We start from the raw sequence: 15,864 nt of genomic DNA on the forward strand, positions 1-15,864 counted from the left end.
TTTATAATTTATTTGGATGGAATTTAGAATTGCTCATAATCATTTCAGAATCTGCGCCGCATTTTCATGAGTTAATCTAATCTGAGTTATTCCAATTCTCAACAGCGAAGCCCTATGCATGTACATACCAAATTACCATTATGTAGAGGAGGAATGATGGCACAATAAGTTCAGCGATAAAGCATCTGAGAAGTAAAACTTTGACAGCTATATCTCGTGGCTTAGACAGATGTCAAATCTTTTTGAAAAGACTGGATGTTTCTGAATCACTGTTTTTTTAGAAATGTTCTAAAACACCTAAAAAACAAATCAAAAATAAATCACAAAAAGCAGGTTAATTTAAAACTAACTAAGAAAGAAATACTCCAAGTCACTTAATAGTCCTTAAACAATTGAAAATATTTAACCAAACACAATTGTTGCAAAATATATGCATTATCTAATACCATGTCTGGTGCAGCTGTGCCCTTCTATGCAAATAGATGGGGATGCTGTTCCTGCACTCAATCTTTAAAGCCGATTCCTAAATGTAACAGCTGGGCAATTACCCCTACGTTGCACTCCACCACTGAATTCATTGTCAGAGCAAGAGTCAAAGAGTAGCTAACAGGTTCAGGAATTCTATCTTCCCATATGCACATACAGCAATCCCAAGCTCAGAGGCACTTTGGTGGTAGTGGGGGGTGGCTGGGAGGGGGTCGGCAGAGGGAATATCAATTCCACATGGAACTTTGTACTACAAACTCTAAGCCAATACCTATGATGTTATCTAATACATGATTTAATTCATTGTGGCAGGAAAAGAGAATTATGATAATTGTGTACACATCACAGTAGAATCCAAGAACAGTTCTGTAATAGAGAGAATACACAACTGTCATAAAGCACAAAGTGATTTATCCACATGGCCTCAAAATTCTTGGAACTAAATCTAGTTCATACAGGTGGAGTTAATTGAAGTACTTTCAATCCGTATTTGGCAGGTTTTTGTTCTCTGGCAAACAACGTTGGATAACATTCTGCCACAAATGAATTCCTTGATTTCAACAGAAATGCTCTATGAATTTAAGCAATTATGGCACTGCTTGTTACTCTAAATATGTTTTCAGAAGATATGTAAGTCAAATTCAGAATTTACTGTGAATTTTCAGAAGCACTTCTGGCAATTTGCTGATTTTGTCTTGGTACAATAATATTAGTGCAGATGAATTGCAAATGATCCATATTTATCCATTTTCTGTTGCTGTTTTTGCCCTGTGAAAGGCCCCTTGCTGCTGTGCATATTTCCCCAGACAGGAGGGTGGGCGGATTGGTCTGGTCTGCAGATGTCTCCAGAAATACCATTAAAGCCATTACATCATAGTGGAGGCAGGACGTGAAGGAGGTAGGCTTATCTAGTGTCACCACTTTTCTTGCATACTGTATGTACAGATTAAAGTACATATATATCTATATAACCCACATGATGCAAGATCCATTTCACTATATGACACAGATGTTACCATTCATCTGTTGGTGAATGTTACAAATTTCAACTGTTGTTGCTATACCAAGGCCGCAGAACTCTTGGTTTGAAGCAATCCTATTTGAGTGAAAGGGAGCTAGTTAATTGGCCTTGTGGAATGGTATGTTAAGTTTTGCTATATTGAAAGGGAATGTGGTTGTGGTCAGAGGAATCGGAGGCAGGTATAGGCTAGACAGGATTTTATATTTGATAGAGACAATATAGTTTATTCATGTATGAACTATTATTTCCAAGTCTTAAATAAACTGCAGTAGTTGAGGGAGTTTTGTCTTCCCAGTGCCCTAGAAGTAGGGGTAGTACTGATGGGGATTTCAAGTAAAGATGCTCTCCAGTGGGTACAAGAGAGATTTATTGGTGCATATCTGAGAGAGTAGGTTTAATTCACCTTAAATCATTTCAGATGCAGTATATTAATAAATTGAGGAAGTTGAGTATAGTGAAGATAACCATCCATTTATTTTGGTGTGTGACTTTGAAGAGACTTTGGATTGCTGTCAATAGAGAAGAAAATAGACAGTAGATGTGGACAATGGTGTGGATAGATCTGCTATATTGGGGTTGAGAGGGCAGACAAAGGCCTGTACTGTGCTGTAATGTTCTAACTTCCCTAGTGATGAAGGGAAGAAGAATGCAGTTGTCAGCAGGACCAAAAAAAGTTAGCTGTGACTGGAGTAACTAGAGTGAAGACAGTGGCTGAACTCAATTCTGCAAGTGTTTTAATGACCTTATCAGATCAGGAAAGGTGAGCACATAGCACATTCACTGTCGTTCTGAAATACACAAAATATCAAACCCTTTAAGCTCTACTGCAATACATTTGTTCTCACTTCAATAAGTGCATGTATCCCTGTTAGTACCTGTACTTAATGTCCTTATCCAAACTGCCGCAAAGCATTCAAGTTTGTCTTTAAGTAACAAAATGCACTGCGTCATAATTTCCACTAACCAGTCATCTCTACCTGTCCATGAAACATGTGGCAATACTTCACTTTAAGGCATTTTTTTGTCCTCCCTCAGAAGAAAAGAATAGGAATAACAGGAATTTTCCTCAATGTCTGTATTCTCGCTTTGCCAGTACTGCTGAAAAGTAATTGATCTCGAAAGTTAAATCTGCTCTCTCTCCATAAATGCTGCCTGACTGGTTGAGTTTTCCAGCATTTTCTGTTCTTATTTATGGCTATTCTGTGACAAATTTATTCTTCTTACCCAGAAGTCATATATTTAAGTTATTCTTCGGGAATGGGATGACAGTGAAAAATGAGCATGTGTTTATCAGAGCCTTAAACATTCCCATTCTAATTCACGCCTTCAATTTTCCACTGGTCTTTTCCTGTCCCCAAAGAAAGTGGGAATTCATAGTCAATGAATCCTTAAGTGTAGGTCACTTACCTTGAGGCTGGCTGTCATAAGCTTCATGCCCCCAAGCCTTGGCACACTTCTCACACAGTGCTGAGGTTGGTGATGAAGAAGGGTATGCACAGTGCTTCACACATCAGAAGTGAGCAGAAGTAGATGATGGAGACAGGGAGAGTACTAGAAAATCCACATCAGAGACCATAGAAACCTCCAAGCTCTAGTCAGATGAGTCTTGGATGCAGCAAACAAGTGAAACTTAGGAGCAGGAGTAGGGTAACTTCCCTGTCACTTCATAAAGCCATACTGATCTGGGATAGTGGTAAAGAACGTGGCAGGTATCCTAGTCAAAATTGACACACCTAAGGGATGATTAGCGAGGCTTGTGAAGCAAACCTTTTGATCATATCTACATTACATGGAAAGAGTTGTCTCTATTGTGGAGCATCAAATAGGCCAGTCAAATAATCACATTCATCTAAAAAAAAGGTAGATTCCATTTCAATGTCACAGCAACTGATCACAAAGAACCAGAGCTTCCTTTCCAGAGGGGATATTAACAGGGAAGATATTGATGACGGGGAACATGAAAGAGAGTCTATCTCAGCTTCTTATCCTGTTCTCAGTCAACATTCCACATGTCTCAGTGTCCCAGTATCTGTGGAAGCATTCTCTCAGACCTGCAAAAGGGTAATGACAAGAGCAACTCAGTTGTCAGTAAAAGGGTCCAACTAGTCCGCCACTTCCTCTGAAGAAGCAAGAAGGATTGTTGGATGTAGTATGTTAATCACCATGCTTCGAATCATTGCACTCAATGGCAGAGCTTCTTGTGACAAATATGTATCTTGAATGCCAGGAAGCTTTGACTCTGCTCAAAGAGGTGTTGCGGACAGGAGGGTTCTACAACAGGTAGTTAAAACTGCCCAGTGTGTCAATGCCACCAACCTACCCACCACCAATGACATATACACAGAAAGGTGACGGGAAAAAAACTTAGCACTGTCACATAGGACCTCACTCACTCTGCTTGTGGAATGTTTGCCCCACTCCCATCAGTGAACAGGAAATGCAGATCCATGCCAGGATCACTAGGCTTAAAAACAGTTACTTCCCCTGAGTTGTCAGGCTGATCAGCACCACCAGCCATTAAGCCACCCCCACCACCATGACATATACATAAGCTACTGTCACTTTATTGACATACAGTCAATCTATGCATACAGTGTAAGTTATTTGTGCATTATGTTTTATAGGATTGCTTTTATATTTATATATATTTTTTATTATATTATTTATGCTTATTGTGGTTCTGTTTATGCTGCATCAGATCAGTAGTAACAATCATTTTGTTCTCCTTTACACTGGTTTACAGAAGAATGACAATAAACAATCTTGAATCTTGAATCTTAAATGAGGCATGTGTGGATCTTTGTGTTTTGTATCTATGGAGTGGGATTAGAACACAGATAAAACCAAGTGGATGCAAAAATCTGGCAGTCTAAAACAATGTACCACCTCCAGTGGGATGTGCTTCTGTTGTCAGCCCTTTCTCTCTGCAAATGTAGACAGCCCATCTGCAGTTTATACAATATACGAAAACCCTCTATGTTTGCCTGCCCGTTTCTCCTCTGGGTTTCACGATGCTACAGCATCAGCAACACCAAATCTTGGCAAAGAACAGCAACTTCAGTAAGCAAGTAGGCAGATCCAAAAATCTAGATAATGAGCAATTAAATTTCTTAAATATTGCTTGCTAAGGAAACTGTGAAGAAAGACTCCCTCAGCATCACTCAGGCAAAGATATAGTATTAATTGTGAAATTGTGTTGTCCAATGGTGCTGTTAAGTATTCCAGACACTTGGGAAAGCCTGTATACTGAAGATTAAATTTGGAAATATCCACTAAAGTCACTTGTAATGACAGATCAGCTTCTGTTTTATCTCTCCCCAGAAATGATTCTGTCCTTTGGAGCAATTTTGTCAAGAAAACCATTGTGTTTGACCACATTAAAAACAACAGATCTAGGATATTTTAAAATATAGAAATCCACAATAATGTTGGAAATGCAAAATCCAGAAAATTCTGAATAAGATACGCTAGAATTTGTTTACAATTTAACTGGAAGTATTGACATAATGTAATGATCAAGTGTATATGACTTTGCTACATGTAAAAACAAAGATATTTCTTCCACAGTAAGAATCCCTTAACATAAGGCTCATAGTAAACAATAGAGAAGGTACAGGTTGCAGAAGGAGATTTAACAGCAATAGTGCAAGCTAAGTCTGCCTTAAAAAGCAATATGATTGCAACAGGATATATTATTGGTCATGGCAAAAATTGGGAAATTGTACATATTTGGATACCTATGAGTGATTACTAGACTGAAATCTAATTGAGGGGTTCAGATGATATCATTAAACCACAAGAGAGAGGCTTGACTGGTTTATAACTGTTATCTGAAACCCACCATTAGATGTCAGCCTTGAAATCTGTCCTGGGTATTTGTGTTTTTTAATAATATATATTGTTTGAGTTGTACGTGTGTGGGTGCTTGTGTGGGGGTTAGTATTCTGTTTCTGTGCAGCTGGTTGCGTTGATTCGTTTAGTTTGCTCTATTTTCTGGGATGATAACGTTCAGAAAAGATGATTAACTCTGTGAAATCGCTCCTGCGGGTTTGACCAAAATTCAATTAAATTAAACAAATATTCACATAATATTTTATCTGTATTATTTTAGTATGTTAGAAGATTACAAGATACCATGAATATTTATAATTCATGCAAGGTATCTGATCTGCATCTGCAGAAATATTTCCATAAACTGTATTTTGCTTGCATAATTTTGTTGCTCTAATATTATATCACTCTCATCAAAATTTCTCTGAATACAATGATGTCTACATTGAACAATGAAAGTGCCTTATATATGCATTATTCTTTTTGATATGTGGTAGACGTTAAATTGTGAATGTAGGTGGAGCCCAATGTTTGTCTTTAGCTTTCATCATTAGGAGTAGAATCTGCAGTTAACTTAGGGCTCTATACACAGAAAAGAAGCAGCCATATCTCCACATATAACAAAGAGGACATGTTTTATAGGACAGTTTGTGGCTGTCCTGACTAATGCTGCAAACCCACAAAAGTGAAATAAAATTACACATTATAAAATTAGATTGTAATTTTTTTTGAATAATGTGGAACACTCCCATTATATTATGTTGACATTATGTTATATTAGACACTATCTATATAATTTTCAAATTAATCCCACACTCTATTAAACCCTCTTAACTACACCTGCATCCCCCATGCCACCAAACTCACTACCCCTCTACCCCATCCCAAACTTCCTAACCAATACAATGACACACTTCAAACCATCTCACTGAATGGCAGAGACAGGCTCACTCTTTTTTTCTTACATATTGTCTCCTCTGCCTATGCAATCACACCTCACAAACTTCCTTTCAAATCACTTACAGCTAGCTTTTCAACCACCCCCACCATTTGCCATGACACTTCTGGACTTGTGAATCTATTCAACCATTTCCTCACCCCCACCACCAGCTCTTCTTTCCAACAAGAGAAAATCTGCAGATTCTGGAAATCCAAGCAACACACACAAAATGCTGGAGGACCTCATCATGCCAGCCAGGCAGCATCTATGGAAAAGAGTAAACAGTCAACATTTTAGGCCGAGACTCTTCAAGAGTCCTGAAGAAGGGTCTCAGCATGAAATGCAAGGGCAACTGGTTGAGACATTGCACAGGACAGAAACCCCAGCATCCCCTATCTTACTGTCAGCCAACCACAGGCCTGTCACTGGTGTTCGGTAAACCTGGACCTCTGGGTCAGCAGCTTGGTCGGCTGCCATGCAGCATAGTCAATCCCTATGTGTACGGCTTCAGTGGCTACCCGTGAGAGGCAATCAGTCACAGCATTATTTTTCCCCGTGATGTTATTTATCAGTTGTGAACTCAGATATGCAGGCCAGGAGGCATCACTGCCATGCAGACCAAGCATCTGATATTTTGGCCATCGCGTGTACGAGGGGTTTCTGATCAATGAATGCTGTGAAATGGCAACCCTCAAGAAGAAATTAAAATGGCGGGCAGCTGGATAGAGACCGAGAAGCTCATGGTCAAATGTGCTGTACTTCCTTTCGGGGGGAGGGGGAGGGTTAGACAGCTGGCTGAAGAAGGCGAGCAGCTGCCACCCGCCTCCAACCAACTGTTTGTGCTCAGCACCCACAGACAGCATAGTCTGAAGCATCAGTAGTAATTGCTATAAGTGCATTGGGGAGTGAGTGTGCCAGTAGGGTCACATTGGAAAGAGCTTGTTTAGTATCATCAAATGCCCTGGTCATGTCCGCTGACCAGTTAAGCACGTGATTGGGGGTACTACCTTTAAGTGCGCTATACAGGGGGAGCATAAATTCAGCAGCTCGCGGAATGAAGTGCTGATAAGATCGACTTACAGTCCTTGGACACACAGGAGATCTGTACCGAGCAGAGGTCTAGCCACTTTAGCCAGGACAAAGTCCCAGGTGTAACGTCGCCCACTGAAGTGCCATCCGTTATTCCCCATAGGTCTGGATTTTGCTGCCGTTAGTGGCCTCAAGTGAGTTTTCATCGCTCTTTGCCTTCTCAACAATACGTAATAGAGGCAGCACACTCTCTTGAGCACCCATGTCACACAGGAAGCGTTACCCCGAAAGGGAGTCCGTAATGAACAGTAGACAACCCTGGCAACTGGAACCCATAGTGTTCACAGACCTCTGAGGTCCCGATGCACTGGCACTGTCGAAGCTGCAAGGGGCTCGGCACTTCCTAGTGTTCCTATCAAAGCGAGCATGGTAAAAACACAGGTCCGGCATTGTCTGTTTCATAGCCGCAGATGTCCTTATGTTGGGGGCCTTGCTGACCAGGCTTATTGAGGCAGGGAAAGGAGGAGGACTGATGCACCCCTGCCCAGATGAGTGTAGACTATCAGGCATTTTAGCAAGCTCCCTGTAGTCCTTCACAAGTGCATGAGCGAGGGCTATGTAGACTTGATCAGGTATTTGCTGCATGAAGAGTTCTTTAAAAATAAAGCAAGGATTGTGATTTCCCAGGAGAGACATCATGTGGTCCATTAGCTCAGACAGCTTAGGCTGGGTAAGGAGAGCACCTGTTTGGCGCACTCAGACTCTGGATGTCCAAAAGTCTGTAAAAGATGAGTTTTCAGGTTGGTATTTATCGTATTCATGCGAGTGTTCAAGTAGATTCACCAATCTCACAGCTGGTGTCGAACTTGGTGTTGTCGGCGGTGATTCATCACAGCGCGAATTGGCCCTTGGTTTGTACAAACCAAGCAATGGCATTTTTGCTCCCAAAACTCTGACAGTTTCAAAGTGACTGTATTGACCGACATATTCAATAACTCTGGGATTGTTCTAGAGTATCAGGTTCACCAATGTAGGTTTTCACAAATAGAATGGTGTGAGTCAATTTATGTTTAAGAGAACCTGTAATAACTCATTTATTGTACTCCAAACACAGAACACAAAATGCATTAAAAAAAGAACTTCATGTAATTATATCATCACAAAAATGACATCATCATATCAGACCCACCCCTTAAAGTGAATCCCAAGTCAGTAGTTGTGAATTATATACATTTCCACCAAACACATTACCCTACACCATCTCCTTGAATCCCTCTGCCTTGATGTCACTGCACAATGGGAGGCTGGTGACTTTCCATGATTCAAGGTTCAGACCGTATGTTCAGTTACCCTCACCTCATTGTCCACCTTCCCTTTATGCTTCAAGCCCATCTTGTTGCCCAGGTTCCAAGTTCCCTAATCATAATACCCCCCGTGACTTCACCCTGAATGTGAAACTCACTCAACGTTTGCTCCTTTGGCAACATTTCTGCTAAAATGCCAAAGGCAGTGCTTCTGTTCCATCACATTTAATTTATTCAGAAGCTGGCCAAATAACCAGTCCATCTTCTACATTTATTAGTTAGCTTCAGCGATTACCATAAGATATAGGAACAGAATTAGGGCATTTGGAGTTTAGACTAATGGGGTCTGCTCTACCATTTGTTCATGGCTAATTTATTTTCCCTCTCAACTCCATTCTCCTAATTTTTCCCCGTAACCTTTGACTTCCTTACTTATCAAGAACCTATCAACCCCTACTTTAAATATACCTAGTGACTGGGCCTCCATAGCCATCCATGGCAATAAATTCCAAATATTCACTGCCCTCTGACTGATGAAATTCCTCATCTCTGCCCTAAAGGGACATCCATCTATTCTGAGGCTGTACCCCTGGTCCTAGATTCCTCCACGATTGGAAACATCCTCTCCAAGTCCATTCCGTCCAAATCTTTTATTACTCTCATTTAAGTGGCAAAACTAAACATTAATACACAAAAAAGAAGTAAGAAGTGATCTATTGTCTTTGAAAACACCAGATTTATTCAATCTCCAGATGTGCTGACACACTTGTGTGAAATGAATGCATTCATCTCCTCAAGCCAACAAGGTGATAAACATATACATCACTCAAATACAAAGCTTTCTCTGTTCTGCCTTGAGCAATTTCCTAATTCCACTTTCATAATCATTAAGTAGCTCTACTTCTGTCTCAATATCTACCCTGCTGAAACTCTCTCCGAAGCTTTGTTGCCTCTCAGCCCAACTATTTAAATGATTCCAGCCCAGTTGCTCATCCTTATGCTAACTAAAACTGTGCTCATCCAATAAGCTGTTGCTTATATCCTGACTCATTCCAAATCTTCATCACTGATCTTGCCTGTGCCCTCTACTCCATTGCATTTCAACAATATCCCAAGCTTTAAATGCTTGTCTTTGGTACATTTCCATGACCCAGCTCGATCCATCCCAATCTTATTTTTTCTCTGCAACCTCTTCCAAAATCAGAAGAGTATTACATCATTCAGTTTCTCTGATTCTTGCACTCTATGTATCCTTGAATTTACAGTTATTACTTCAATCCTGACAGCTATGTTTTTACCACTCTTAAAGAAACCTCTGAAATTCTCCATCTTTCACTCCCCTTTAAAGATGCTTCTTAAAGACTGTTATTTTGACCTAGCTTTCAGTTTTTCGATCTGATAACATATTTTGAGACTCAATGACAAACGTTAATAATTCTTGTCCAACAATATTCCTTTCAATTTATTGGTTATTTTATTTCCTCACAAAGTGCTATACAAATCAGAATCAGAATCAGGTTTAATATCGGTGACATATGTCCTGAAATTTGTTGTTATGTGGCAGAGGTATTGTGCAATACATAATAATAAACTATAAACTATGATTTTAAATATCTATAAATTAAATTAAATAAATAGTGCAGATAGCGAGAAAAAATACTGAGGTAGTGTTCATAGATTCATTGTCTATTCAGAAATATGATAGCAGAGGTGAACAAGCTATTCCTAAAATGTTGAGTGTGTGGCTTCAGGATCCTATACTTCCTCCTTGATGGTAACAATGAGAAGAGAGCATGTCCTGAGTAATGGGGGTCTTTAATGATGGATGCTGCCTTTTTGAGACATCGCCTTTGAAGATTTTCTTGATGCTGGGGAGGCTAGTGCCCATAATGGAGCTGGCTGATTGCTCCCATGCTGATTTTACAATGTTAACCATATAACCACATAACCATAACAGCACGGAAACAGGCCATCTTGGCCCTTCTAGTCCGTGCCGAATGCTTACTCTCACCTAGTCCCACCGACCTGCACTCAGCCCAAAACCCTCCATTCCTTTCCTGTCCATATACCTATCCAATTTTACTTTAAATTACAATATTAACAATGTTCAAATGACAATGTTCTTCAGCTTTTTCTAATCCTGTGGCCCCTTCATACCATATGGTGATGCAACCAGTTACAGTGCTCTTGACTGTATATCTGTAGAAATTTGTTAGTGTCTTTGATGACATACAAATTCTCCTAAAACTACCACTGAAATATAGCCACTGTCATGCCTTCTTTATAAATGCATCAATATATTAGGCCAAGGATTGATCCTCAGAGATAATGACACCCAGGAACTCTTCACACTTCTGATTCCTCGATGAGGACTGGTGTGTGTTCCCTCAATTTTCCCTTTTTGAAGTCCACAATGAACTCCTTGGTCTTACTGACGTTGAGTGCAAGGTTGTTGTTGTAACACCACTCAACTAGGTGATCTATCTCACTCCTGTATGCCTCCTTGTTACCATCTGAAATCCTGCCAGCAATAGTTGTTTCATCGGCAAATTTATAGATAGAGTTTGAGCTGTGCCTAGCTACACAATCGTAGGTGTAGAGAGAGTGGAGCAGTGGGCTAAGCACGCATCTCTGAGATGCACCAGTGCTCTCAGTGAGTAGGATATGTTATTTTGGATCCACACTGAATATGGTCTCTTGATGAGAAATTCAAGTTTCCAGTTGCAGAGGAAGGTACAAAGGTCCAGGTTTTGGTCCAAAAATTCCTCCTCCTTGACCTCAATGCCCTAACATATTTATACACTCAGCACTGATCTCATTGTCCTCCATATCCTTTTCCTTGGTAAATACAGAAGCAAAATACTCATTAAGTACCTCATTAACATTCTCTGCATCCAAGCAAATATTTTCTCCTTTGATCCTTGAGTGGTCCTACCCGCTCCCTAGTTATGTCTGTATAGAATCCCTTGGGATTCACCTCAATCCTACTTGCCAAGGACTTTTCATGGCCCCTCCTGGCTTTCCAAAATCCCTTCTTTACTTCTTTTCTGGAATCTTTATACTCCTCATGAGCTTCATTTGATCCTAAATTCCGAAGCTTTATATACTTTTCCTTTTTCAGCTTGACTAAATTCATCACCCCTCTGGTCTTCCAAGGTTCTCGTATCTTTCCATCCCTGTCCTTCCTTCTAACGGGAACATACTTTTCCTGTACTCTCTGAAATTGATCTTTAAACAGCCTCAAAATCTGCTGTGGATTTGCCAGAGAAAAGGTGTTCCAAATTAACTCTCCTTAGTTCCTGCCTAATGCCTTTGTAATTTGCCCTACTCGAATTTAAAACTCTCCCACAAGAACCATTTCCATCCTTATCTATAGCTATCCTGAAAGTTAAGAAGTTGTGATAGCTGTTCCCTTACTGTTCACCCACTGAAAGTCAGTCACCTGGCCAGGCTCATTACCCAACACCAGGTCCAGTACAGCCCCTACTCTTGTTGAAACATCCACATATCGATTTAAGAAACCTTCCTCTCCCTCACCACTGGTGGTGCTGCTTTAGTTTCTGTCAACTTTAGTTTAGATGCTAACTCACTACACCTGTTCTATTAATACTCAAGGTATAGTTTAATGCAATGATTTTTTTTAAAGTTAGCTTGTTTTAAAACAGATAAGCCTACTCTACGTTACTTAATTTAATGAAGCTTGGATAATATCATTTAGGATATCAAATAACTGATGTGTTTATAGGTGGAAGGTTTCATGTACTCAAGGAAGTTAGCTTGACAGCATTTACAACATTAACTGATATCTATGTCTCCAAGATGCTTTTAGACTGTTTGTATTAAAAGGATATCTGAGGAAATATCATATGCATGTGAGGTCACCCAAGTGGAAGAAAAAGGGTATAGATGTAGAAAGCACTTCAGGCTTATTAGGAATGGGGCAAAGAACATCAAGAAACCTGGAAGAAACACGGGTGAATTAGAATCCATTCCTCTTGATTTGGTTTCTGCGATGGACACTTTGTTCATCTGCAACTTGTTGGTGTATCTTTTTAATGTATAGAAATTATACCTGTGTTTTGGAAACCCTCTATGTTTAAGAAATACTTTGTGTTTAGGAAATACTTTGTGTTTTAGAAATGGTTTGTAATTTGGAAATATTTAAGGTAGAAATCCTCTGTGAATTTTATATGTGCTTTAAGAGTGTTGTTTGGATTTAAACATGTATCACTGAAAATGAATAAAATGTGTTTTGAAGTACTTTGTTAACTGGAAGTATCTTCTCCTTGGTAGGGGGAGGGCACTAATTGCTCGCACACTGGTTATTGGCAGCTAAACTTGCTGAGGAGCATAAACAGGGAAGTGAAATAGTCTTTGAAGATTGGGTAGTTACAGTAAAATCTCCATTTAGTGAGAGCACTCATGGCTATTTATATCTGATCGGTCTTAAGATCTTCGTTTGAGTTTAGAATATTATGGTCAGCAAACCCACTGTTGACACCCAATGTGGCTACATTATACAAAAAGTATCATTTTAGATAGAGTTATTATTTAGTAGTCTTCCAACTCAGAGAGATTTCAACAAGTGTTACAGCGCATCATTGAGTAGTAAAATGGTAGATATTCTGGTTTTGGTAGATACACAGACAAATGCTGGTTGATATTATGAATGTGTTAATAATATAGCAGATATATGGGATAATACTCCGACTACTCCTCAAATTGAACACAGTCAATATTTTATTCTTCAAGTCAGAGACTGGAATGGTGAAGGGATGGAATACTAAAAAGATTGACCACAGACAGTAAAAGAACAATACAGGGACAGATTCCTGTACAGGGAGCTGCTGAAGCTTCCCATTATACTTTTGGACCTTTGAGTTTTTGGAGTTTGCAGGCATTATGTGCCTCACCTCCAGCTGGTGTTGAAGGAATTCTGAAGTGGCTACTTCAGAATGCTGGGAGGTTACAGGCTTTCTGGGCCAGCCATTCCCCCAACATACTCAGCAATTCTTATTACTATTTCCCTTAGTCTTGGTAACAGCTCCACCCGAGTGTGGAAATCCATTTCAGGTATCTGTGTGTATTTATAAACAAATTAATGGTGGAGATGTACGCAGAGGAATTGGTAATGTACTGAGTAAAATAGTCAAAAGCCAGGGCTTTAATAACGGTTTATCAGATCGGAGAACAAATGACAAAGGGCAGACTAGGACTGAGTTCATTCTATCATGTTACCCTTTATCCCAGTGAAAACCCCCACACCATGTGCAGAATAATCAACACCTGTTACATGGACAATTTCAGGTTGTTCAAGAGGACTTGCACACCCACATGGTGGTAGCAGGATTAGCACTCATCCCCACACAAGGGCAATGAGATGCTGGCACAGGGTCCTTCCTTTTTTCCCTCCAGTCATCAAACCAGCCTCATCCCTCTGATGGATCACATTCACAGCTTTTGCCGACACCAGTCTCTCTGCAGGGAAGACATAATGAACAAACCAAACAAGTTCCCTGGAGACTGCTTGCCTCAGGAAGAGATATTCACCCACAAACTAGATGACTAGACACTAAGTATGGGGCACGGCCTTTAGCTCCACCCTCTTTCTTTGCAGAAGGAAGTTTTAGACCGAGGTACTCCTTCCGGGACAGAGAGAACATTCAGAGGCCTCTTTGATATTATGGAGAAGATTATGAAACTAAGCACACACCACAAGGCTGGCCTCATCCCTCACCCTCCAAATATACAAAGGGACAGGGCCCATCCCAAATGTCCACTCCCTCCCCTGGAGCTCAGGGAAACAAACTGTAAAGAAGGGGAATGCCAAAGCTAATGTAATAAAAACTGCACGGGAGAATTTCAGCAACAAATCTAATCAAGGTGCTCCATTTGACGAATAGGATACAGGCATACCGTGTCTCACTTTCCATTTGCCGAAGCTCGTGTTCTGGCAAAATTTAACTCTGCCATTTTGATACAGCAGCAGACATGACTACAAATGCCGCAATGATTGACTCATAAAGGTATGTAAATCTTACATAGCTCTGGCCAGTGGCTTCTTGTCATTCATACTTCTTAAAATTTACTGACAGCGGCTATGTAATTAATATTAAAAAATCTTAGCTCTGTCATACAAAAGTATATTTTCTTGGTATGACAATTACCAACCAGGAACATGGTTTAATCCCTAAGTTTAGACAACAAATAACTCGAGTAGGATATCCAAAGACAATAAAAGCCTTACAACCAACCCTAGGCCTATTGAATTATGCTAGAGCTTTCATACCTGACTATGCTCTATTCTTAAAGCTATCATATGGCAGATGTAACCGGAAAAATGCAAAGCCTTTGATTTTAATCCAGAAGATTATGAGGCACTAGAGAAATTCATGAATGCAGTTTAGCAAGTAATAGATCTCTAGAAAAGAGTAAATAGTCGACAATTTGGGCTGAGACCCTTCATCAGGAGATTTAAATTTTTTCAGGGTAGTCCCTTAAGAGACTTCGCAGTAGTAATATTATCACAAACAAGAGAAAATCCGCAGATGCTGGAAATCCAAAGCAACACACACAAAATGTTGGAGGATCTCACAAATTGTTAGAGTCCTGATGAAGGGTCTGGGCCAGAAATGCAATCTGTTACTCGTTTCCATAGATGCTGCCTGGCCTGCTGAGTTCCTCCAGCATTTTGTGTGTGTTGCTCAGATTTCCAGCATCTGCAGATTTTCTTTTGTTTGTAATAGATCTCCAAGAAGAGACCTAACAAAATCTCTAGATCTGTGAATCGGTGCTTCTCCAAAAACTGCTGTAGCCATCTGCTATAATGAGGGAAAAGAAACACAAGCCCCATACGCCATGTGCTTAGAATTAAAAATATAGACAGAATTCTCAACAGAAGAACTGTACTCTCCTTACTTTTGTAAATGTTCCATCTTTTATAGATACTATATTACAAAATCGTGTAACTAATAGATACAATTTTCTTTAACTAAAATGTGAGATTACCAATCCTAAGGCAAAAGTAGACAGCAATCCACAATCAGTAACTTGCTTCCCAGACTCATTTTCAGAAAACCCGAGTAAAGTTGTGCACTGCATCGAAAGCAATCTGCACATTCCTGGGAAAGAGATGAACTGTCTTCAGCTCATTGAGAGACATTTCCAACTGACCTGATGAACTAATGGTGACAGAGACAGTGATTTGAACTTGCATCAAGGAAATGGCAAGAACTGCTTGCAGGAAAAAAAAA

Source organism: Hemitrygon akajei, chromosome 18 (genome assembly GCF_048418815.1).
Source record: "Hemitrygon akajei chromosome 18, sHemAka1.3, whole genome shotgun sequence".
NCBI lineage: Eukaryota > Metazoa > Chordata > Chondrichthyes > Myliobatiformes > Dasyatidae > Hemitrygon > Hemitrygon akajei.